At 35.4% G+C, this 24396-nt stretch overlaps 1 protein-coding gene and 1 long non-coding RNA gene across 2 annotated transcripts in view; one reads left to right on the top strand and one right to left on the bottom strand.

The window, feature by feature from the left end:
* SUPT3H (SPT3 homolog, SAGA and STAGA complex component) overlaps positions 1–24396 on the bottom strand; it is a 268160-nt gene that overhangs the window by 227774 nt on the left and 15990 nt on the right. The gene's annotated exons all lie outside the window — the stretch shown is intronic.
* Positions 471–23237, top strand: LOC134507080 (uncharacterized). Its single transcript, XR_010068868.1, has 3 exons — positions 471–679; positions 889–1004; positions 21967–23237. It is a non-coding gene; the product is annotated as an uncharacterized LOC134507080 (long non-coding RNA).

Genomic DNA, 24396 nt, shown 5'->3' on the forward strand with positions numbered 1-24396 from the left:
AAAAACAGAAGGAATCCAGCTACCCAGCAAATGTGAAGCAGATCCCAAGATCGAGATACAGTCCAAATATGTAAATTATTGTAAATCATCACTGTTGTTCAGAATTTCACACAGACATTTGTGCCAATTCTGGTATATTTCTCCACAGACACAATAAGGAAGCAGAGGAGGTTGTAGGAGGGGGTGGAGGGAGAGAAAGAAGAGAGAAAAGGCAGGGAAACAGAGAGTATAAATGAAGTTCTGCTGTCCATATGCTTTAACGGCACAGGAGTTGAAGCTCTTTCAGCAATTTGTATGCTCTCCAAATCCTCATGAGTCACAAAAATTAAAAAGCTAGATCCTTCTGGATTCCAGAAAGGGCCTTACCACGGGCCTTTTGTCAAACTTTAAAAGGGGGAGGAAAGGAAAAGCCACACTGCTGGGCAGTCCCACTTTACTTGGCTTCTATGATGTCACAAACCACATGATTCTGTCTCTCCAGTAACAGGGCTTGCAAAAAAAAGGAGTTTTAAAAGCTTTTGCTTTTTTGGATTGTGTAAATGCTTCATTCGCCTCACAAACAACCACAGAACCACAAGTGCGGTGCAAACTTTCTCCAAAAGGACACAGCAAGAAGCCTTTGGTTTTTAAATGGTTAATCTCAACAGGTCACCAGCAGCCACGGAGACCATCAGAGTCAGTAAGTGCTCTCAAACCACATTCTGTTCAGTAATTCTAGATCTGTCAAATAGTTGTTCATTTTTTCTGTTGTGTTTCCTTGCTTTTTGCATGTTACCAGTAGTGCAGCATGTTTGTTTCATTGCAGACAGATGGAAATATATCTAGATTCTATACACACCAGACATACTGCAAAACTAAATGGATCTTGGCTATGATTTCTGATTTCAGTTTAAGGCTTCAAAGATTCTTTGCACCAGAAGAGACACACTGACAGGAGGGGAGAGCAATGGCATCGAACAGTCTCTTCAGCTCAGTGACACCTTGTCAGCAAAACTTCTTCTGGGGTAAGTCTTTGTGTTTCCAAAGATTATGAAATATTGATTTGCACAAATAGTTTGCTCTGTGTGTGTGTGTGTGTTTAAACTTTCTAAACCAAATTAACTTGGTGTGAGTAAAAAAAGTGATAGTGTAATTTGAATATTAACTGAGTTTGACACATTTTACTATGGACACCTGAGCGGCCGGTGGATTTTTATCTCCCCTATATAATCATAAACAGATACTGAAAAGGCATGGCTGTTAAGATCAGTGTTCAAGGTACGATGCTGACTAGCAATGTGGAGCATAATGTTATGAAGGAATGAAGAGTAAGATGCCAACCATTTCAGAGTTTTACCATGACTAAGCAGTAAAGTCACTGCAGCAGGCAAACAGGACTCACTTAATACTTCCCAATATCTGATGAAATCATTAATAAAGGCAAGACCATTCCTTATACAATTTTTCAACAAGACACAGACATTGGCAAGATGAATCCACAATTAAAACTTACTTCCAAGCAAGTATCCTGTGGCAGCTAATTGGCCTACCAAAAGTGTGTAATAGGATTGAAGATCTTACGATTTGTTTCTGTTCACTGCATAAAACGCATCCACCAAAAGTTACAGGGAGTCTGTCATGCACTTCTAAACAAATATGCCTGTAAGCTAAGAAAATCACTGGCACCAAAACGAGAGAGTAATACAGCAGAGTAAAGACGCTGATCAGTATGATTCTGCAACTGTAATAACGTGTTTAAGGAAGCTCTGTATAAATACCTGTGAAAATTGCCATTTAAAAATATCATTATGAGATAAAAAGTTATCTAGGATCCTACCCCACCTATTTCAATGTCTGTCTGTACATGAGAAAAATTCTCAAGTCACAAAACAGCATCTCTGAAACCCTTTTGATCTTTCCCATCTATGATATTTTTGAATTTGTCAGTACATATATTAATACCATATGAAATAAAAGATTGCCATATTTTAAGAATGCATAATATGTCTGAATAGCTTCACTGATCTCTATAATATTTGCTATGCAGCTGAGACTTAGTTTCAAAAGATGTAGTATAAATCAGCCTAAGGCCAAATTATATTCATATTCCTTTGAGCAGTAGTGGGAGAGATTTTTTTCTTCTCTTTGAAATACTACAAAAATATCTAAACAATATCAACATATAGAAAGGGAACAAAATCAGAACACTTACAGTATTTTCTTAATGCTGTCCATCTTGGCTGAAACTTACTTTAGGGCTCAAAGTTAGTGATTTTCCTTTTCCTTCTAAGGAAAAAAACCCCCGATGCTTGGAATGCTGTCACAGTGTGCACCTACATTGAGCTTGTGTATTGTATCTAGCTGATGTTTGGAGTTCACTTTACCCCTCCTACTTCACACGTTTCAACTGGCTCCTGTTGAAGCATGTGAATCCACTGCAATCTCGGAGCATAATTAGACATGAAGCAAGCCTTGTACTCATGGAACAGAGGGACCTATTTAATTTCTGATATGCCAAGCCTTATGATGCGTTGGGTAGTCATATGCCTGAAAACTTAGTTTCTGCAAGTTCACCATCACGCTGAGTTATACTGTAATGGGCAACCAGTAAGTTAAAATAAGACACAAATGCAACAGGTATTCTCCAACTGTTCCCCCCTCAACAAAAAAGTCAGCATTAATGAAGAATAGCTTAGAAGTAACCAGATATTATTCTAGTTTTACAATAGTAAATACAGTTTATTTATAGGGGATTGTTTTTGCTTTTAATATCCAAAAGGAAAACATTGATTATTCAAGTTAATATAACATGTATTGCTGACTGTTAAATCCTTTTTTGGGCAAAGGAAATGGGCAAAGCATCCTTCCAAATACTTCCCATTTAAACAAAGAGGATGAAACAAATTTAAAATGAATTTTCAGAGAAAAGATCACCTGACAATCAGTCATGGCAGACAAATTAAAGCTTATTTATTTCTGTTTAAATGCTGTCTCCAAATAAATATATGCACGCTAAGTTAGCTATACTAGACATTGACAGCTGATGTGTATTAATAAAGTGCTCTGATTCTTATTACCAGAAAAGCATCATGTGCATTTATCACTGGATTCTGAATTAACACCTTTGCATTCAGTTTAGAAATTTATCTGTTAAAGCTTTTATATTCAGTCAGATTTTCCTTGTTAGCAACATTGGCAAATAACCGTTAACAAATGATACTAAGGTATGGAAAGGAACATTGGATTTAATCAGTTTACATCTGATGGAAATTTATAGTCTTAAAAAATACCCTTGTAAACCAGGGCAATTCTAAATGTATCAGTGTCTATCTTCTGTGTAATGATCAACAAAAAGTACCTACCTTAAATTAAAATTAACCATTGTAATTGATTATAGATGAGTAGCAACAATAAATAGAGTCTAATTTTCTAGTAAAATATATAATAGGTCTGGAGAACAATCCACAGGGATTTGTTTAAAAGAATGGACCATCAGTCTTCTTGCGCAGCTCCTGTTCCATTCACTATGGCTTGTGATTGGGAATTTCCTGCTGAGTTATGGCCATAATTTGCACCTGAACATTTAGCCCATGTATAAATAATTGTGAGATTAGGCTATCAATTTTTAATTCAATATTCATCTCTTGCTTTTTTTTAAGGGGTACTGCTCCCCCCCCCAAAAGAGGCAATTTTATTTCCAGTAATCTGCATGCTGTGATCTTTGCATATCATACTGATTAAACACATTAAAAAAATAAATCAGTGGTTTATAAAAATTGGTCAGTTAATGGTTCCCTCAATGTGATTTTAGTCCCTGAAATACAAAAATATACCAGTTATGTTAACTACAATTTGTGTTATATATTGCAGAGTATTCCTATCAGAATTAATCAGAGTAATAAATCAACACTATTAGAAACAACACTATTTTATACTATTCAAGAGTAATATACCAGTTCTAATCTACTTTGAACATGGGGTAAAATAGTATTTCTACTTACAGTATTTTTACTTCATGACTTTACATGTGCAAATTTTCGAATTACTATACAGATAGCACTAAAATGAATTGGCTTATTTATTGATCCAGTAGCTAGTGATATTCTCCCCTTATTGCTCAAATACTCTAATCTGATATAAAATTACCTAAAAACAAAAATGTTCCAGTTGGTTAAAAGAACACCAAAGTATTTGACACTTAAACAAACAAGTAAGTGAAAAAAAGCTAATTCATAGGAGAGGCTAAGATTTTATCAGGCATAGAGGATTAAACTTTATTGAATAGAACCATTCACAAATCAAAACTTACTTTACTTCAATATTTTCATACAGAGTTAATCAATTAAAACCTTTTCTAGTGATTTAAAAACCATGTGCTTTTAATTTTACACATTGGTGGTCTAAAATATAGAAATGAGGCTGAGCTAAGTCAGTTTGTATAGAAACTTGCTTTTTTCCAACAAATATTCTTCCAAAGTTTTTCTTAGAGCTGCTCATATGAAGACTGAGGCAATATTTTTATACTGTACCTCCTTGTTGAAGTAAAGGTTAAGGGTTATCAAAATACCTCAGCTGTATATACAAAACAAAAAGAGAGAGAGAGAGAGAGAGAGAGAGAGGAAAACTTAAGTATTCACATGAAAAATCCAAGGGAACTATATTATTTATTTTTGCATTTCCTATGATTAATGATGCACCAGTGTATACTTGAAAACTGAAGTCAGAGTTAAGACTAGCACCTTGAATTCCTTTATAAACTAAAGAAATGTCAAGTCTAGAACACAGTATTAACAGGCCACAAAAAATATTAAAATACTCTACCACCCTTTTAATATGCAGCGCTGTTAAAAATCCTTACAACGTACTGTGATTTCTTCAGAGATGGTCTAATAAAATCTTAAAGAGTATCTTATTTAGAAAGCTTAAAATACGTTTTCTTCAGTGGACTTACTTTCTGTTTCAAAGGCATGATCCCAACCAAGTTTACTCAGAAGTAAGTATCACAGTGGTCCTTAACAAAGTTCTTAGGATTGCTGTCTAAAAAGTTTGATTCCATTTCAAATGAGCATTGCTGCAATTTGCATAAAATAGTTCAACATTTAAAGAGCACATCATGTTTTAAAGTATCTGCGTGGTCATTTTTCTGTCAGGTGGCAAAACAAAAAAGCAATCTGAACGCATAGGGTAAAATCAGAACACAGCCAGTTCTACTCCCACTCTTAGAGGTATTTAATATCTTTCAGTTTCTCCCTTCCAAGTATTGCAAACAACAGGATATGACACATGCAATTCTATTCTGCTATATATACGGTATAAATCCTCAAATTTAAGTATTGAAAGTGATGAAATAGGTTCAGAATATACACTATTAAATCTGCACTATTAATAAATATTACAATAAACTGTCCATTTACGATGCCCTAGAATATAAGAACTTTGAATTCAGGGTGCTCTAAGTGATAGCAAATTTAGAACATTAACCCCATCACAATCTTATGCTTAATACTATATATATATCAAAGAAATCCAACTTACAAAAATTACAGATATTTCCATCTTTTTTCCAATGGTTTTAAAACGAAATTCACATTAGGTTTTAAAAAGTATCCCTTAAGCCACCATCCTATGAAAGCTTACTTGGAGGCTGTATTGAACAAGATAGGGCTTATTTTCAAGTGAATATGATTGCGAGTTCTATCATATAGTGAAATTAGGAAATATATACTTCAAAAAGGCTTCCCTTGGCATGTCAGGATTCTAATGTGACCACAAGCTGTTGTCTATAGACTGCAGACAGCCACATAACTCCAAAGCCTTTAAAAGTGCTCTTTTTAAGTCGAGAAGGCAAGAATTGGTATAAATGCAACCAATACATTTTAGTAACACATTACAGTGCTTAATATCCATTGACTTCAACATTCTTTAAGAGCAACTGAGTGCAGTATCGCAACCCAACCTTCCAATTTGTGGGGTGTTTCTATATCTGAAACTGCTCAAGCTTGTTCTTAGCAATGTTCAGATGTTTCTGTTTTCAGACTAATACAACTTCCTTTCATATGTCAACCTTTATATAAGAGTCAATATTTCAGAGCTGCCATTTATTTATTTATTAGATGTTACCTCACCTTTCCAGTTCTAAGGAAATGTCAAGGGGCTAACAAATATTTAAAATCAACAAAATCTGCAATAAAATTGTATGAAGACAATAAAAGTACATTATCAACTGAGCACTAATAAAGATTACATACACACATATAGAGAGGAAAAAACACAACATTTTTGGAAGTTGAGAGAATCCAATTTACTTAAACCCAATAAAGTTATGGTTTGTGTGTGTGTGAGAGAGAGAATTCATAGCTATTAAGTCTCTCACATGCAACGCAGAATGCACACTAAGGGTAATATATTAAAGACGAGGATTAGGCAAAATATCTGAAATCATAAACCAATTTAACATTTCCATTTAAAATGAATAATGTACACATTTTTTAATCTTATTTAATCTTATTCAGTCTTATTTAAGCACATCAATCTGCTTACCCATAGGACTATCTATAATCAATATAAAATTGCCTAGGATATTGGAAAGGGGGATAGGAGAGAAAAGAGGAGCTACATACCAGCTATTTGATTAATATTTATAAAAAAAATAATTAAAATGTTATATAAAAATATTAGCTAAATAACAAAATCTGGTTGTCCAGTTTGACCTTGCATCAGGAGTCAGGGGAAAGGAATTTTGTATTCAAACTTATTCTTTTCTTAAACTAAGAATTTGCTCTACTTTCTCCTTTTATCAGCTGAAGCGTGGTAACACAAAAAGACTGCATCCTGACCCAGTAACATAGTCCCAACACAGAAATATCTCCCAGGAGTAACAAAAAGGAAACTACATTATGTTTTTTGGAGGAAAACCAGTATTTTGAAAGTGAGGCGTATTCTCAATAGTTTACATCAGTAATATTTTTATTATTCTTATAAAAATTATCTACTTGATTCTAGTAAAGGTAGTTAGACCATTATTTCTTCTGTTAAAGAAATAATGAAAGAATTAATTCACTGGAGTGAAAACACATAGAATTAAAAAGAGCTTTCAATGTTTAATATGCTAGAACTAAAAACCCTGTGATAAAAACTGCTTTGGTAGAAATTCAGTAAAATATATATATATTTACATTATGTATTAAGATCAACATGGACCAAGCTACAGTAATAAATTCTGTACAATTTCCTTCGAAATCAATGGGACATACCTCCTAGCATGCATTTAAGATTGCTGCCTGATACCAAAAATCTGAAATCCATTATCTGCAAGAATGTTCTTACAATGGATAATACATATTTCCTAATACAACATAGTTAGGATCACTGTGTCAGTGGCTTTTCATATATTTAATATTCTTAATTGATTTTATTGTACATTTTTCCCAATTTTATTCAGATCTCTACAAAGTATTGCTTATCTCATTATGATCTGGTACTCTATAGCAAAAGCACTACAGAAAAGCCAGAGAGAGTATTTATTCCTTAGGGGGGAAATCTTAGCACCATATTTGATAATCAGACATTTAAAATTATCAGTGATACAAACAACAAATATATTATCTTCTGTGTGCCAAATAAAATAAATATCAAATTTTACACCTAAGTAGACAACATATTTTCATGAAACGTACAGGGGTGAAGGAAAAACAAGTGTTCACAAAGGTACACCCATCAGTTCATTTGAGCAGTAAAAAATCAGACTCTTATTAAAAGCAGACCATGAAATTGTGGTAATGGCAAATTTTGATCTCATAATTACAACAGGATAATCTGTGCTAATATTCAATATGTGACTGTGTGGTTACAGAAATCTTAACATAGTTTAAAAGCAGCCTACAAAGGGAATTCCCAATGCTCGCCACATTTAGCTTCAGCAAGATTTTTACATTATGTACTTAGAGATCATGTCCTGGTCTAAATTACACACAAAGGGTATAAAGGGTATACCTAGCTGCTATACGGTAATACTTTTTTGTGCAAAACCTGTCACTAAATAGATAACTGTAATAATAAACTGAGGATGTTAGAAATTTAAACTCAAGAAGAATATATGCTTACTGCTATTGTATCATTAAACTGCCAGAAAATGTTTTAATTTTAACACTATACTTTATTTAAATTCTAGCAGTAAATAAATACATAAAAGCTCAGATAAAAACTTATTATTTCAAATATCAGTTGTTTTAGAAAGTCATTTTTCTGCAAACCTTGTTGCAATAGATGATCCTATAAAATTAACCCATAATGCATACAACTCTGAATTTACCTTTTAATGTGAGGATTCATTCCATTTCTGTATAGATATATTTAAAAATTCACATTTTACTTCCATAAATTCTAATACTGAACTATTAACATTTTTAGTAAATGCTAGAATGAGACTATAATCCCATGATTTTAAGTCCATTAATTTCAGAGGCATTATTTCAGAATAAACATACATTATCATTGGACTGCAGTAGCATTCATTTAGTAATTATTCTATAGTAAATCTGCGTGCATACTCATAATTGGATAAAAAATGGAACAATCTAAGAATATTCCATAGAATTTGGAAGAAAATGTTATCTTTTAATCTCTCAAAATCTTATTTTTTAAAGACACTTTTTATGTTCATCCTTTACAAAACAGGTTTTGGCAGGTTTGTTGCTTTCTTATATATTTCTATATGAATCTAAACATCATCTAGAAAAATTATTCATTTCCACATTCAGGTTTAAAATACATTAAAATTGTGTGAGACTAAACTACGGTACAGGAATATTTCAGTAGAAAGGAAGGAGGAGAGCAGTTTTAAAATGTTAGGACAAACAAGGCACTAATCAATTATGACTTGGTCAACCAAAAATATATACTGTACATGATAAATGTAATTGGCTTCATGACAGTAGATAAGTATCTACTTATCACAAGACAAAATGTGTGAATACATCACAGATAAATATTCTGTCAATCTGCAAACTTCCAAGTCCTATTTAGATAAATATTATAAAGTGATATATTAAACATATAGGTTGAAATGAATAGGTTACGAATGCAGATAACTGCAACAGAATTTCTCTGCTTCCAAGTTTCTTATGATCAATAAAAGGCTTTTAAAAAGTTGTTGCTTTTTTCTTCCCCCACCCCACCCCAAGCTTTGCTAAATATAGTCCCTCACAATACAATTTTCACACGAATTCAAACAAATCTAAATATGTGTTTTAGTTGCCTGCATGAACTGACATTGAGGCTGATGATACTTTCTAGAAGAAACAGAACGTCTGCATATATTAGCACGCCTTGAGCAAATCCTTTCTGCTGCACCATAATGATGTGATCCAAAAACTCAAGGGCACATTAAACAACAGACTACCTGTTCTAGCCATGCTTAGGAATGTGGCCAAATCATTTTTTTATTGATTTAACCTTTACAGGAATGTTTCATATCCTCAGAGCAAAACATTTCTAATGTATTTATAATATGATACACCTCTAAGAAGTCTATATTTACAAAGGGGGGGGGAGAGATCTAAGGGTATAATACTGTCTCCCTCACTGTTTGCAATTATGTTCAATTTTTAGGTCTGTTGATTAACAAGCTTTCATTATTTTTAAAACTCTATTTAATTGCACTGGAGGGACATGGTAAGCAATCCTCTGAATGCCATTCCTACTCATATCCCATTGAAATAACTGGCAGAGTAGGAACTATGGCCAATAGACTATGCAGAGAGTTAATACCAAAACATAGACATAAGTTGCTCAACAGCTAATTAGCTAAGGAATTCTGGCCTTGTGCTTCAGAACTCCTCTGTTTCCAGCCCCTGGCAAACAAACAGAACAAAGAGGAAAATACTGTCAAGGCTTTGAATAGCTACAACAGGTTGCTAGTACGCTTTGTATGACCTGATGCATAAGAAGTCATGCAAATCTAGTCTATATTTTTCAAACACAATTTGAATGAATACAAGTTTAGTAATGCCTAAAGACATGTAGGTCTGCACTAAGTTCTATCTGTGGGAAGACAACTGTTTTTAGAGTAGTTGTTAAAATTAAACTTAAAACTGAGGGGGTGGGGGTGGAGGGTTGCATGCCAGTTCATAAAAATAATATACATACTATAAACTTTCAGAAAAGTGTAGCTCTTTCAAAAAATTCTGTATATTTCTCTATCAATATGATAAAGTCACCTTCTTCAAGAAAACTACAAGTTTGTTTTGCACGAACGTATTTATTTTGAATTTAGCTTTGATCATGCATTATATATCATTATGTTTACTATATTCTCAAAAACTGTGAATCACATTCACACTGAAGTAACCCTGACTCCTGAAATAAATGTTCCCAAATAAGGAAGTGTGAAAATAGGAAGCTAAGAATAAAAACTCAGTTGAATGGCTATCAGTCCATAAAATGCAAAAGTTGTTTACCCGTATCATCTAAAATATGATGCCCACGGAGAACAAAGATCCTGACCAAGAAGTATGAGATCTGTGGGCAGAAGGATAGAAATTAAAGTTTTGTGAAACCCTACTAATAGAAGGAATGGTATTACCATAGCTTGATACTGTATCTCTAGTTCAAGACAAGCATAGCAGTATGAAGCAGGCTAGCTCCCCACTGTTCCATGTTTGCTATCCTATTATCCTACTTTCAGAAAGCAAGAATGATTTTATTTAAGCTGGGCTTTAGTGCATAAACATAGTAGACAGCATTGGTAAAGAGCTTAAGTAACCCATTGCACTATTTTTCTGGTCTGGTCTATCCATTCAGTCGTGTCCCACTCTCGGTCACTTTGTGGATCGATGCTCTCCATGCCTTTCTCTCTTACAGCTTCCTTTAGTTCCATCAAAGTCATTCCAGTGTCCCTTCTGATGGTGTCAAGCCAGTGAGTCCTAGGGCGGCCCCTTCTTCTTTTACCCCTGACCAGTCCCAGCATAACTGTCTTTTCGAGGGAGTCAGCATGCATAACATGACCCAAGTATGAGAGTTTTTGTTTGGCGATCTTGGCTTCCAGGGATAGTTTTGGTTTGACTGTCTAGGACTTCCTTTTTGGTCATCTTCGCTGTCCATGAAATGCATAATAGTCGTATCCAGCACCACAATTCAAATGCATCTTTCTCCTATCTGCCTTCCTCAAAGTCCAAGTTTCACAACCATACATAGCTATTGGAAATATGATCGTATTAACTAGTCTGCATTTGGTATTTTTATTCACTAAAAATACTGTATTTGTCTGTCTCTTGTCTTCATGCACCCAATCCTCTCTACATCCTTACTTACACAAACTATTATTTGCATATTAATTTCTGTAATATTTCAAGGAACAAATGGTGTGCACGGAGAAAAGCACGAGTCCATTAACTAGTACACAAAACATGGGCCAACCTAGGTATAAAAGCCTTAAAACTAAAACTAAAGATTTTGGAGACAACAGAAATCCACAAGCATGTAAAATTGTTCTTATATGTTTGTCATTAAATGCTGTAACAAAAATTCTCAGTGGTAACAAAATTCTCAGTGGTAAATGCCAAGTAAACCACACTGCACCAGCCAAGCTGATGGGCATTCTACAATCAGTGTGACACCATAAAAAACAGTGCAGTGGGGTGGTTGAGTTGGATGAGGGCCAGGGAGACTCAGGTTCAAGCCCACCCTCAGCCATGGAAGCCCACTTGGTGACTGTCAGCCAGACACTCACCTCAACACAACGTACCTCAGTGTGGCTGTTGGGGGGAAAATCTTAAGAGGAAGGAATGCTGAGTAGGCTTTGAAGAAAGTTGGGATATAAATCTAATGTACAAATAAAGGAAGTGATCTCTGTGCAATAGATAGCCATCCCAACTGATTTGAGACAAAGGCCTCAAGCTCAAAGGAAGAACGGGTTCTGTTCATGCAAAAAGGCCAGTTTGGCCATAACTCTGCTTAATTTTGCAAAAAAAAGGGTAACACTGCAGAGATGTTATTTCAGCAGTACAGGGATAACTGTGAGATATGTTTCTGTTTGCAATGACAATGCAAATTCTGTAATCAGGATTCAGAAATTATAAATCAGAAGTACCTTTCAAACCATAAAAGTTTACCTGAGGAGGTAGGTGCTCTCCACTCTTGTGTCAGGACAACAGAATCTAGTAAAACAGCAGCTTTTAAGAAGTTCCTAAGATGGCAACCATAGACAGTCAACCCAAATAAGTTATTCGGGGAACACTATGTAGTGTAGTGGTTAAATTACTGAACTAGGATCTGAAAAATCCAGGTTTATGTTTACCATTAGCTCACTAAGTGACTTTGAGCCTAAGTGACTTTGAAATCTTATTTTATCAGCTCTCAGTGCAATGGACTAAATTTCCATTATGATAGATATAATTTACATAGCTGGTATTGTTGTCATTTGCATATTTCCCTCATCATGCAAATGATGTAAATTGAGGCAAATTGCATATTTTGCATGAAAATGTCATCACACAGATGCCCTAACTAAACAGAATTTTCTCAGTAACAAACACTCCCCATTAGACCATTAAAGCAAGTTCTCTCTGTACTGGAACTTCAGGTACAAAATGCAAAAATGTGTGTAAAATATGTGAATTTTTAAAATTCTGATATTAAATATTAAAAATAATAGTATTGAAACTAAAAACGCACATGCAGCCATGTAAAAGGACTTCACTTAAATGCTCACAATTACCACTGTGTTAGAAGGGTATATATAGTGGACAGGAAAAATGCCTGAATAGGTGGGACAAGTATACAGAAACTCATTTATATTCCACTATGATCTTCTCAATGAAATAAACAGTGAAGTTTCCCTGAAATAAAAGACGTAACAGGAACAAGTTGTATAGACTGTAGCAAAGGTCCTCAAACAGCAAAAAAAAAAAAAAAATGCAGCATCATAAAAGCTTTTGGACCGCTAATATAAATTGTCCTGTGAGATGCACTGCAGGCTTTTTCTGACAAACAAAGTGACCATATTTACCTGTGAAATTTGAAACAAACCTCAGTTTATTAGAGTGGAATCTGCTACTTGCTTAATATTCATTTGAACGACTTAGTGGAAAACTTAGCATAAAAAATCCATACTCTATTCTGTAATCTATAAGCAATGAAAATCATATGCAAGTCCTAGCAGAAATGGAAAAAATGTCATTATGCTGCACACCAGGGGTTTTAAAAAGGGTTTAAACTTACTGAAAACGACCTGCAGTTCATTTTCAAATTCATTAATTAATTATCCATGTATTCTATTGTAAACTTGAAGACTACCTGAAATATACAATTTTTTTCTGAATATAACAGGTAAAATAGAAACAGAGTATTGCAATGGAGCTAATGGATGTGTGAAAATGGTTATCAGAGTTTAAGGATGATTGTTTGGCTAAACGGGGAAGGCTGTGGGGAGGTGAGAGGTGTTCCGGTTGAATGGTATGTTTGCTTGCTTGCTTACTTGTTGAGCACATGGCTGGGGGCAGAAGGGCTTATAGCTGCAGTTGACTTACTGATTAAACTATTAAATAGTGGGTGAATCACATTTCCTCAAATAATAGCACAGTCCCAGCCAACTTGGTTTTTAAGAGGGGATGAATTTGGGAGCTCACAACTGGAGCAAACAGGAACACAAACAGTAACAGAAGTTTTATGGGAACTCCAATAGTGGAGTCCAGCACTGCCCAGGTAACACATTCAGAAATGCTATTGTTCCAAGTGCAGAGTTAGCCAGACAGACAGAACTTAGGGGTCTTAATGCATGGCTGAGATAATAGTACTAGGGAGAGTTTACCTGGATACATTTTGGAACAAGCCAAACTTATACAAGACTGGCTCCATTTGAACTAAAATGGAGCAGGATGCTGGCACATACGATCAAAAAAGTGGCAGAGCAGCTTTTAAACAGAACCCAAGAAAAAACTGGCCAGTCTTAGCATACAGAAGAAAGAAGATGTTTCCAAAATTCTGTATGGGATAGGGTAAATGTTGGAAATGAGCAGACATGACAGTCAGAAGGTGAGAAGATGAGAAGTTTAAAAACCTCATACGTACCTTTTTTAAAAAAATAACGTTGTGTATAGGTATATATACCAATGCTAGAATTCTTCAAGACAAGATGGGGGAGTTAGCTTGGTTGTATGTACTTAAGGTAGGATGTACTAGAAAACAACGGAAGACTGGATTCTACCACAGAATCGCTATGAACAGCGATGTGTGAGGGACTGCCTCTCCCTGATTATGTCTAACTGTCCCATCAAGTCTGGTAGGAGAGGCATGCTCTGGGTCCCATCTATTAGGGAGTGCCATCTGGTGCCTGCCTTTCTGATCATCATCCCCCTGGAGATTAGATTGGCCCCAACCTTGTCCGCCTTTTGTAAGTCTTTATGACGTGGTTTTGCTGCCAGGCCTGGGGATCTGGATGTGAGGCAGAGCCTGTGCAGTGGTTGCGTTGGTGATTTGATTTTGTACCTTGGCTGGGGATCACATGTGTGTTCTTTTATTTTTATTTTTTTAAAAATGCTGTTTTTCTGTTAGCTGCCCACAGTCATGAATGTGAGATGGGTGGCCATATAAATTGAGTAAATGAATAGACACAGATATAAATTAGATCAAGGGATATGCTATTGCACAACTGATGAAAATGTAAAATATGGTCTTGAGATGATGGATGAAGGAAGAGGGACTTGGAAAGGAGAAAGTGATATAATAATGCAGGACATCTACTACCCCACCTAGACTGGATATAATCATAGAAATTTCTAGACGTTCTAAATGTCTGTGTCTGTATTTTTTCCTCCTAAGCATTGACCATGATCTGGTGCAAGATGTAAGAAAGCAGTTAACATAGTGCTACTACATTTTGCATACATATAAAAGGAAACTGTCAGCAATTCCAACATAGTCACATTTGACTAAAAGAAAGAAAATTGTTTCAAAAATGAGGGTACTGGTAAAAAAGAGACAGAAAGTTAAGGTCAAGAGGGCCAATCTGTTCAAAATGCCTAAAGGTTATTTAAAATGACATAATGGCAGCTCTTTTGGCATATATGCCACAATGTATGTCAACCAACTTAGGAAGAATTCAGCATTGTCCAGAAAACTGTAAAAATTTATTTCAGCAAATGGAAAGCCTGAGGAGGAGAATAAAAAGAAATACAACTCTAGCAGAAATGGAATGCAAAACAAAAACGTTTCAAGGAATGCAAAACAGAAATAATTTAGTATATGGCAAAAACTTAACAAAAAGACTTTAAAATTGGGCCATTAGATGACAGTGAAAGTGATCATGATTGCATGGAGATTCCAAATGAATTCTTTGCATCTGTCTTTCAGAATATCTGAGCTAGACTAATTTTCTCAGAGAGGGAATTAGAACAATTAAAGCAAATTCAGGTAACAAAAGGAAATATTCTAGGACGTCTTGAGAAATTACTCATTAATAAATCACGAGGTTCTGATGGCATCCACCCAAGAGTTTGGGCACAAATACAAAATTTCTGACTCCCTAGCAAAAATATAAAAACTGGTCTATTGGAAATAGTACCTCAAGAAAAAATACAGAAGCAATGAATAGAACTTAGTGGTTATGGAACCTATCCTTTTATGCATTGTTAAAAACGAACATCAAAATGATGGATGTAAAAAGTAGAGCCCCTCAAGGATCTGTGTTGGGATGGTACTTTTTAGCCTGTTCAGAAATGACTTATGGGTGATCAGCAAGTTGGACAAGTTTGAGGTTGCTACCCAACTGCTCAGGGGTGGTGAAAATGAAAATGGATATAAAGAGCTTCAGTAGGATCTCTTTAAACTGGGAAGTGGTCACCTAAAACTGCAGTTATTAAAAAAAACACCACACACATTAGAGCAAAAAAAACAAGCTTCACCTTTACACTGATGGGGTCTAAACTGTAATTAACAAGGAAAACGTTCTGGGGGTCACAAGGGATAGCCAAATCAAGATGTTGGTTCTGCATGCACTAGCTGTAAAATAAGGTAAATTCCATGATAGGAACCATTAGGAAAGAGAGGAAGAATAAAACTGCCAACATCATAATATATTTATTCAAATCTACATGACTGAATCTGGAATACTGCATTCTGGTTGCCACATTCAAAAAATGGGGGAATATAATTCAGGAGATGACATATATTATTAGGGGGCTTAAATATCTGCTTTATGGGGAAAAAAGGGTAGAATATCTGGGGCTGCTGTCTAGAGAAAAATGTGACTGCAGGTAGATCTGACTGAGGTATAGAAAATCATTCATGGTATGGAAAACATGGACAAAAATTAGTCTCTTTTTCAAAACACTAGGACCAGAGATCATCCAATGAAGCTGGCTGAAAGGAGATGTAGAACAGATTAAACAAAATATAATGACCCTGTGAAATTCAATACAGCATGCTGTGGTGATTGCCACTCACTTGGATGGCTTTAAAAAGATACTGGATAAATTAATGGAGGTTAGGGCCATCAAGGTCTGTAAGTCTTAAAAACTAAATGTTACCTCTAGGTTTGAGCAGCACGTTCCCAAATATCAGGAGATGCAGGAGAACAGTGGTGGGAGAGAGAGATGCCTCCATCTCCTGCTAGAGAAAACCTGGTTGGCCACTGAGAGAAACAAAAGGCTAGACTACGATGGGCCATAGGCTGATTTAGCAGGGCAGTTGTTATGTTCTTATGGAGCAGTTCACATGTTTCAATTCCAGAGAGATTATCTGCAGTTTTATGAATCACTGTAAACTGGAATAAGAGTCTCAAATTTTCAAGGATATTTAAGGAAATAGCCAATATATTATGAATGCCAAAAGAATAAATCTATTACAGTGATTAGCTATATTGCACTGTAAAAAGATACCAAGTGTTCTTGATACCTGTCTCTTTGCATTTCTATAAAACATGATAGTGCACAGTGAAACTGCAAAAAACCAGGTGCACTGGAGAGTTTTATGTAAGATATTCTCTCTCATCCTTTAAAAGAATATGCTTGATAGAACTGCATGAGAGAGTCATATTACAAGAAAATAAAAAGAGAAAGAGAATCTTGCATTAGCACTGCTCATATAAATATCTGAGCAGTTATGTTCTTCTGTTCTTGTAATTTAAGACATCCCAATATGACTATGGGAGATATGACAGAAGAACATTTAGCTAAATAATAAAAGGAATGCAGATAGCAAGAAAAACATTCTAATTCAATATACAGTCTATGTTTGACATTGAGATTTGTAGCACAACCAATAGCTTTTCCTTCAGGGGAATTTTTGTTCTTTACAAATGGTGCTGTGGTGATACCTACTTTTCTGGCAATTTTCTTGGTGATTGCCCTATTCTATGTGCAAGCTATAACCACGGTATAGAAGTGTATGAAATATCCACATCTGAATTAGGGAGGGGATTGTTTCACCTCTAGACCCTGCTACAAGATTCAAACTGCCTTTGAAAAAGAAACACAGTTTAAATACTTAAATCACAAGAAACGCTCCTGAAAATTAAAAAGACTGCAAGAAGATTATCAACTAACATATGAATTTATCACAACATTGGTTGGCAATGAAAAATATACAGGATTTCATTGTTTATTGGTTTGAGTACATTAAATTGTTGCCTGATGCATGATAATCAGAAAAAAAATGTTGACCACACTACTCTCTTGCACTTCATTTTGCTACTAAACTGATGCATTGTGGAATTTAAAATATAACCTTCAATCTTAAAATGGAATTTATGAGATTGGCAGGAATGGCAGAAATGCACATCTGGTTTTAATGAACCTCATGCTGAAATAAACAATTATAGATGAAATAGAAAATATAGCAATATTGTTGGTAGATAAGTCCACTGGAGGGGGTGGCTAGATGATGATGATGATGATGTTGATGCTGTTGTTAAGGTCAGATTTTAGAAGAAAAGACATGTATGTGCTCAAAATTAGGTATGCATATTAATATTCTTCCAGTGAAAAAGCAAATGTTGTGTCAACCCATCTTTCCCATGTAAGATCTTGGAAAAAGTGATTATCTTTATCTTGCTTGATGTGGTGGAATGTCTCCCCGAGGAGGGGGGTGATGAGATGGAGATTGGAGTCGGGGGAGAAGAGAGCACATTCCGGGCTGATAAGCATTCTCACAGTCTGCGCTCCTTGGAAAGTGGAGAGAGGCCAAGGAAGGAAGTTAGACTAGCCCCACCCTAGATTTCCTAAGAGGATTTTTCCCTTTAGCTCAGTTACGGAACCTTTAGTCTGGCAAGATGCTGTGTATGGTAAAGAATAAAGGAACTAGAGTTTGTATCTGACTTAGCATGGTTCTCTTTGCCAATTACCCTGATACTTTATTTGTGAATTTCCTGAAAGAACTGTAAATATAGTTCTGGATTAAACAGACTTGTGGTCTAATTCGGTATAGGGTGTCTATTTTATAATACCAACATATGAAATCTATTTTTATACACTACAGTGTATACTGCAACACAATGTTTATACAGTAGATGCTTTAAGGAAGCTGTATGATGTTTTGTAAAAACTTCACAAATCCTACTCTGGATAGGCATTTCCCATTTAATTCTGCCCTGGGATCTTCTATAATAAATGTCTTCTTCCCATTTATTTCGTATTCTTGAAATTATGACTTAACAATCGCCTTGCTATCATTTCTCCCTTGTCATATTTATAATCATTTAATTTTGATGAGACAGTTCTTATGAATGTATGTGCTATACTGCATTAACAATGGATTAGTATTAGAATTTTTTTCTGTCTTAAAATTCAGCACGGATTTACCAAGAACGGGTCTTGTCAGACTAATCTTGGGGGGGCTGGGGGGTTCTCCCAATTGGCTAACTGGGGATTATTGTGGGATGCTATAGACACAAGATATATTGATTTTGTTAAATCATTTTGCTAAAATACATGGCATTCTTATTAGTAAGTTACTTAAGTAAAAAAGTGAATGGTATATTTATTACATGGATACACAACTAGCTTAAAAACCATACATCAAACCAGAGTGTAGTATTACAGGATATGGCTCTGGGACTGGTACTCTTCAACATTATCATTAATGACCTGGATGAAGGCTTGAGAGGAGTTCTTACTGAATCTGCAGATGACATAAAACTGGGTGAGATAGTTAATAGGCTACACAAAACATTAAAAAAAGAGTGCCTAGTAAATTGTTAGCATGAGCCTCTCCCCAAAGTGTTCACACAGTGATGTCCTTTGGAAGCATGTGCAGCTGCTAAGAACACACCACTGCTTCATTGGCAGTCTCAGCAGAAGTGCTGTCTGGGCATGCTAACCTGCTTTATAAAACAACTCTTTTGATGCTTTGCACAGATCTACTATGTAATACCCTAAAAGACAGAACATCCAAATATTTTGCCAATTACAGAAATGGCCTGAAAATAGGCTGAAACTTAATAGTATGTAACTTTATTTACTTAGGATAAATAAATCAAACAGACAGATATGGGATATCTAGCTTGGTAATAATGCATCTGAAAAGAATCTTAGAGTTGTAGTTGATTGCAAGCTGAACATGAGTCAGCAGTGTTATAGGATTACAAAAAAAGCAAATGCAATTTTGGATCACATCAGCAAAAGTCTCTTTTCAAAATCACAGGATATGATAGTTGGCCAGAACTACTGTGTCCAGTTGTTGGCATCACACCTTAAGAAAGACTCAGAGAAACAGGAAGCAGCAAAGGGCAATATGATCAACAGATTGGAAATCAAATCCTACAAGGAGACACTAAAGATGTACTTAGTTGTGAGAAACAGTAAGGAATGTGATATAGCATTTTTCAACTGCCTGTAGTGCCATATGAAAGCTTGTCAAGATTTATTTATTTATAAGATTTATATGTCTGCCCATCTTATACAGTATAACCCCTGGGTGGCTAATAACAATCAAACCACTATAACTGTATAAAAAATAAAAATCAGAACCCTGCAATTAAACAAACCAAACCAAAAAACCCATCACATTCCAACCAAGATGTGTTCTCAATCACTCCAGGATGTCAAAAAATGGTCAATTACCTACTAAACAAAGATGAAATATTTCAAAAAGGTTCCTAAATGTACAAACTGAACAAGTGCCAAGACAGCGCCCCTTTGCTGGATGTTCAAGCAAAGGCTTGAATCTAGATTTCTGCCCTGAGCAGAGGGTTGGACTCAATGGGCTAAACTGCCCTTTTCAATTCTAGCAATAATCTTGTGTGGAAGGGCATTAGGCTCTGCTCACTTGCAGTTCTTAAACAAAACCCTGAGCTTAGAATCCTTTAAGTATATTTTGCACCTAGCCCTGTGGGCTGGGATTTGCCATTCTAGAAAGAAACAGATTAAATTACGTATGATTTACCAGCTTACCTTGCTGTAAAATTCATGGCCCATCCCCCTCCACAAATGTTTAATGAATAGAATATGAATATGAACCATAGACTTTGATTAGAAAAATGATCTTCATGGCTGTAGAAATAGTTGAAGCAATGATAGCAACAATATTAAATAATTAAAAATGAGATGAAAGTACCCAAATTCATTGTTTGTTTGTTCAGTTTATAGGGCCGCCTAAGTGAAATGACTTGAGGTAGCATACAATGGATTAAAAACATCACTAATCAAAAATGGTCACCATACTTTCCTAATCCAGAATGAAGCTTTTCACATTAATTCCTATATTAAAAGAAGTTATTAATTAGAAATGTTTTGTTCAACACAGTGACAGTATAAAAATTATTTTAATTACAAGGTGATCCAAATCAACAGCAGCACTTAAGCCATATCATTCTATGGAAGAAAGATCTCGGTATATTTTTATATATTTCCAATTCTTTATTATTTTAGTTGACCTTCTTATGAGTTTCTTTACAAATATTTCTTATTTTTTCTTTAAAAAGATGGTCAATAGTTTATTTACATCTGAGGGAAATAGCCATCCTATCTTTTCTTGATATAGACTATCCCCCGTTTCTTACATACAGTACTTCTGTTCATAAAATCGCATACCCTCATAGCTGAAGAAGTGGACAAGCTGATATAAAACATGTTTTCCATTAAAAGGACCCACACATAATCTGCAATTTATTTATTATATCTACCTGAAAGGAAAATTATTTTTTCCCTTGAAATCATTACCTCTGACCAAGGGAAACGGAGGTAAATCATTCACAAATGAGTTTTTTTACAGGAAACCAGGTGGCGTTGAAAGGAAAAAGCTGATTCTGCCTCACTGAGTGAGGAGGCTTTGCAAGCATGTCAGGTCAATAGATAAAGAACCTCTTCAATCCCACATCCATTTTTCTAGAATCCTCAATCTGGCAGCAGCTTCACATTGCAGATATTCTTACTCTACCCAGAAGTGTCACTTTTTTCTCTCCATTTCTTTCCTTTTCTGTCAGGTCACCTCATCCCCATCCTGTTTTGTTCCTTGCCTTTTTCTGCCTTCTCTTCCCAATGTACCAACCCTTTCCCCTGTTTCTTACACCTGGTTTTTCCCATTTCTGCTGGGGAGATGAGCAAGGAATGTGTTCGTTGATAGAAAAGAGAAAAAAATTAACTGCTAGTCTACCAACCCTCTTCCATGTTTTAGTACATGTTGTGCAAATACTATCTGAGTAAGGAAAGCTGATGGAAAGGTTGCCTGGCTATCAAACAGTATTTCTTCCTGCATAGAATATCCCACTGAAAGTGGCATTAATGTGGGCATGAGGAGAGTAACAATACTGGGAGGCAACAGTTCAATTTTCAAGACTTACCTATCAGAAAATGTGTGTGTGTCTGTGTGTGTATCCTTATCAGTCTCTTTCAGAAGAGTTTGATTTCAGTTGGCTTTCTGTCACCAGATTTAAGCATTTAACTGGGAAAGATATTTGTGCATAATTTGTTTAGTTGGATTTTTAGTCAGTGTTTTTAAATGATAAAACGAATTTATAGCAAATCATGTTGACTCACACACTACATCAGTTTAAAGAACAAGATCATCAAGACATCAGTGTAATAATGTGGTTACAAATGCTGTTGCTGGACTGGGAATCATAGCCTATTCATTTATATTTTTTCTCATCTTGAATGTCTTACAACTCACACCCTTCTGCACTGTAATAGCCATAAAATGCCACACTTTCTATTAAGCTTTTGTCATCCAGTGCATGACTATTTCAATGTTGGTCTGGTCATATCCTCAATGGAAGACTTTGTCATACTGCTGTGCCTCAGCTTCAATTTCTATCTGGAGAATGGGAAAGAAAATGATCTTCTTCATATGAACTACATTAGATAAGGCAATACAACTTTGGCATTTATTAGAATCAATAACTGAGCACTAAGTTATTTAAAACTAAAGTGTTATATTGTTCTCTGAAACCAAAGCCAGACAATTACTCATTAGTGCAAAGACACAAGATTCTGTTAAAAACACATTCTGCAGTCAGCACAACAAAAAATACACATAAATTATGACTAAATAGGTTACAGGAAGATTTAGCAATTGAATTTGTTTTATAAGACACTAAATTTTTTATCAATGACTTAGTCATAAATCAGGTGAAGAGAATAGGACATTTGTTAACAGTGCAAGAATACAACAAAATCGTTATTTAAGGCTTGTGTGGCCCTTAAAGATCATGAGTCAGCACTATTTTCTTGTACTGAAATCTATTTTTATATTCAGAAGGCCCACAAATCCCTCTGATCAAAGGGGTTGAAACAGTGACTGAAAATTACAACTATGAAAACTGTTAAGGCTATTAAAATTGCATCTGGAAGAAAAAAACTAGCATTAAAATAAATTATGCAGAATTTCACTCGGAAGAGACTGAGAAAATTAAACATGTATTATCTAATTCTACTACTTGATCCTAGTTTTCTCCTGAAGAGAAAGAGAGAGAGAGAGAAAGCAAAGTTACTGCTATGTCATCTTTTACAGCAATGCATTCGATTATTGTGATTTGCAAAATAATTTACACTTAGATTTTGTTCTTGCTGCAAGGAGCTCAGTATACCATATTCAATTCTCCCTCCAATTTCATTTACCTTCAAAATAGTTCTGTGGGAAGATTATGGTAAGAAAAAGTAATCAGCTCAGTAAACTTCATGGGTGAGTAGAACCTGAACCTGTGATCCAAAAATTTAACCATCATTGGGAAGGGATGATGTTTATGCTGAAACAAATATTGTTTAATATGTTGTTACCTACCCTAAAAAAATGGAAGATTGGAAAAGTATAAATCAAATAATGAAAATAATACTTTTTTTCAAAAATAAAATAAACCAATCCTCTCCTTTTTTGGGAGGGAAATCCATTCATATCAGCTACGGTGCCAATTATCCCAACATAAACCAGGAGAAAAAAATACTGTAGTTCCATGTTATTGAGAAACCATTCATGGAAGGAGAAATAAAAATCAGAAAACTATAGCAATGTATACTGTGCCATGACAGCAAGTACCTAAGGGGAAATACTTCCAGTCAGCAATATACCAAGCATACAATAATATCCAAAAGTACAAGAAGTTAAATGAAATAAATAAATGAAAACATGAAGCATAGTACACCATGGTCAGGCATCAACCCAACCCACCTCACAGGGAAACCAGGAGGCAGGAGTATTAAGTATGTTCACCACCTTGAGTTATATATAAAAAAGGTGGGATAAAAATATAATAACAACAATATTAATAATAAGTCTAGCAAAGGTTATGGGACGCGGTGGCACTGCAGGTTAAACCGCTGAGCTGCTGAGCTTGCCGATCAGAAGGTCGGCGGTTCGAATCCGCGTGACGGGGTGAGCTCCCATTGCTAGTCCCAGCTCCTGCCAACCTAGCAGTTCGAAAACATGCAAATGTGAGTAGATTAATAGGTACCGCTTCGGCGGGCAGGTAACGGCGTTCCGTTCAGTCATGCCAGCCACATGACCACCGAAGTGTCTACGGACAAACACTGGCTCTTCGGCTTTGAAACGGAGATGAGCACCGCCCCCTAGAGTCGGACACGACTGGACTTAATGTCAAGGGAAACCTTTACCTACCTAGCAAAGGTTGGTATTGTCTTTTTCCAAACAGACACTGAGAAGTCAAGATTCTAGTAATAAGCATCCAGAAATAGCTCCAGCTCAGCTCCCATACTTACCAGTTGGAAAACAACGCATTAAATTATTCAGTCCTGAATCTATTCATCTATGCAGGTACAAATTACAGGGAACTTTAATGTAGCCAAGGAAGGAGTTCAACAAACGATCTGTTTTGCTGCCTTACCAGACTGCAAACCTAAAAAGTCGTAACCATTTTGCAGGCCACTGTTTTCTTTGGTTTTGCCTCCTGTATCCCTGAGCTTCTTTTAAAAAGTTTTTTTACATTTTTTTTAGTTATTTGTTTATTTAACTGAATAGAAAAAAAAGTGCACA

The sequence above is a fragment of the Candoia aspera genome, chromosome 1 (genome assembly GCF_035149785.1).
Source record: "Candoia aspera isolate rCanAsp1 chromosome 1, rCanAsp1.hap2, whole genome shotgun sequence".
NCBI classification, from domain to species: domain Eukaryota; kingdom Metazoa; phylum Chordata; class Lepidosauria; order Squamata; family Boidae; genus Candoia; species Candoia aspera.